The sequence below is a fragment of the Helianthus annuus genome, chromosome 9 (assembly GCF_002127325.2).
Source record: "Helianthus annuus cultivar XRQ/B chromosome 9, HanXRQr2.0-SUNRISE, whole genome shotgun sequence".
In the NCBI taxonomy this organism is placed as follows: Eukaryota; Viridiplantae; Streptophyta; class Magnoliopsida; order Asterales; family Asteraceae; genus Helianthus; species Helianthus annuus.
Window position 1 is genome coordinate 70,440,758 of NC_035441.2, and position 3,172 is coordinate 70,443,929.

Genomic DNA, 3,172 nt, shown 5'->3' on the forward strand with positions numbered 1-3,172 from the left:
TAGAGAACTTGGTTTTAATATGGGAAAACGATTTTATTAAAACCAGACTATAACCAGAACAGTGCTCTCAACGATCCACAACGACGCTTCGCTCCACGTGCAAGACTCGACATCCTAGGTAATAAGGTTTATGTTTATTGCCTACATGCTAGAATTTGCATAGAACTTTGCTCGTAGTATGCTTACATTACTTTGCTCACTACTTGTTATTGCTTAAGAACACTTACGTGCTTACACTCTTCTGTCATCGCACTATTCGCGAACCGTTCTCACTTATGTTGCCTTTGATGTGAAGATCAATGGCCGGACGAATTAACATGACTCAAGCCCAGCTAGAGGCTCTCGTTCAAGCTCAAGTTGCTGCGACACTTGCAGCTGCTCAAGCAGGTCAACACGCGCAACAACCTGTCTGCACTTTCAAGAACTTCATGGACTGTCGTCCAAGCTCATTCAGTGGCACCGAGGGGGCAGTGGGACTCCTCCATTGGTTCGAGAAGCTAGAATCTGTGTTCGAAATGTGTGAATGCCCTGAGGCTCGCAGGGTCAAGTACGCCACTGGCACTCTGGAAGCAATCGCGTTGACTTGGTGGAACGCGCAAGTACAGATCCTAGGGTTGGCAGCTGCTAACGCCACCCCTTGGAATGACTTCAAGGAATTGATCAAAAGGGAGTACTGCACTCGTGAAGACATTCACAAGTTGGAAGATGAACTGTATCACTTGAAAATGGTTGGGTCAGAGATTGAAGCTTATACCAAACGGTCGAATGAACTGGCCGTGCTATGCCCAACTATGGTGGACCCTCCAGTGAAACGTATTGAATTGTATCTCAAGGGTTTGGCGCCAGAGATCCAGAGCCATGTGACATCGGCTAACCTTGATAATATCCAGGCTATTCAGCGCCTTGCTCATCGTATTACAGATCAGGCAGTGGACCAGAACAGACTGCCAAAGCGTGTCAAGGCTACCACTACTGCTGTCACCACTTCTACTACTCCCAGTGACAACAAGAGGAAATGGGAGGGAGATTCCAGCAAGGGATCAGTTTCTGTTCAGTCTCAGCAGCGCAAGACAAATGACTACCAGAATTCGAGTCAGCAATCATCTGGCAGTTAGGGGCAGGGTGGATATCGGGGAATTCACCCACTGTGTAATAAGTGCAACAGACACCACAGCGGAAGATGTCGCAGGGAACGTTGTCAAAGATGCCTCAAGATGGGTCATGAGGCTAAGGATTGTAGAAGCTCTCGACCTGCAAACCAGGATCAGCAACTTCCGCCACCAGTTCCTCAAAACCCACAGCAGCAGCAACCACAGCGTGGAAACCGGGGATGTTTCCAGTGTGGGGCAGAAGGTCATTACAAACGCGATTGTCCCCAGTTGAACCAGAATCTGAACTACAACAATAACCAGGGCAACGGGAACAACAACAACAACGGGGGAAACAACAACAACAATGGCAACGAGGCAAGAGGTCGAGTTTTCGTGTTAGGGCGAGGAGACGCAATGAACGATATTTGAACTTATAACTTATTTTGGGTTTTCATTATTATGTTTCTGCTACTCAAACAAAGTTTGGTTTGAACATCAATTCTATTGGGTTTTATGAATTATTTTAACTACTATACTTTATGTTTGATATGATGGATGGTTTGATATTATTGAGCGCACCTGCCGTATTTATGGACCTTACGAACAGGGTGTGCAAACCCTATCTTGACAAGTTCGTCATTGTCTTCATCGACGACATTCTGATCTACTCCAGGAGTCAGGAGGAACACGAGCAGCACTTACGTCTTATTTTGGAACTCCTTCGAAAGGAGCAATTGTACGCAAAATTTTCTAAATGCGACTTCTGGCTTCGTGAAGTCCACTTCTTAGGCCATGTGGTGAACAGGGATGGGATTCATGTCGATCCATCCAAGGTAGATTCGATACGGAACTGGCCTGCACCGCGTACACCGACGGAAATACGCCAATTCTTGGGTTTGGCGGGGTATTGCAGACGATTCATTAAAGACTTTTCGAAGATCGCGCAGCCGCTTACTATGCTGACACAGAAAGGTGTCACCTACCGTTGGGGAGATTCCCAAGAAACCGCTTTTCAATACCTAAAGGATAGGCTTTGCAGCACACCTATTCTCTCGTTGCCGGAGGGCACGGAAGACTTCGTGGTTTATTGTGACGCATCGATACAGGGTCTTGGTTGCGTATTGATGCAACGGGATAAGGTTATTGCTTACGCTTCGCGGCAACTCAAGATTCATGAACGGAACTACACGACGCACGATTTAGAGCTGGGAGCTGTTGTTTTCGCGCTTAAGATATGGCGGCACTACCTGTACGGTACCAGGTGCACGATTTACACCGATCACAGGAGTCTCGAGCATATTCTTAAGCAAAAGGATTTGAACATGCGTCAACGGAGATGGGTTGAACTACTGAACGACTACGAATGCGCCATCAAGTACCATCCAGGCAAGGCCAACGTTGTGGCTGACGCCCTCAGTCGGAAAGACACTCTACCTAAGCGCGTGCGAGCGCTACAGCTTACTATTCAGTCCAGTCTTCCTGCACAGATACGAGCTGCTCAGTTAGAAGCATTGAAACCCGAAAACGTCATGGCTGAAGCCTTACGCGGTTCAAGGCAACGAACGGAACAAAAGGAAGACGGCGCCTACTATGTAACGGGGCGTATTTGGGTCCCACTCTATGGCGGTTTACGAGAGCTTGTGATGGGCGAAGCACACAAGTCTCGCTACTCGGTACATCCAGGGTCAGATAAAATGTACCATGATATCAAAACAACATACTGGTGGCCAAGTATGAAAGCTCACATCGCCACCTACGTCGGCAAGTGCTTGACCTGTGCGAGGGTCAAGGTTGAATATCAGAAACCAGCGGGACTACTTCAGCAGCCTAGAATACCACAGTGGAAATGGGAAGAAATTTCCATGGATTTTGTTACAGGCCTACCTAGATCTCAGCGTGGGAACGATACGATATGGGTGATCGTGGATCGACTCACCAAGTCTGCACATTTCCTAGCAATAAAGGAAACGGATAAGTTTTCCACTCTCGCAGACATTTATCTTAAAGAAGTTGTTTCAAGGCACGGGGTGCCCACCTCCATTATTTCGGATCGGGATGCACGATTCACGTCAAAGCTATGG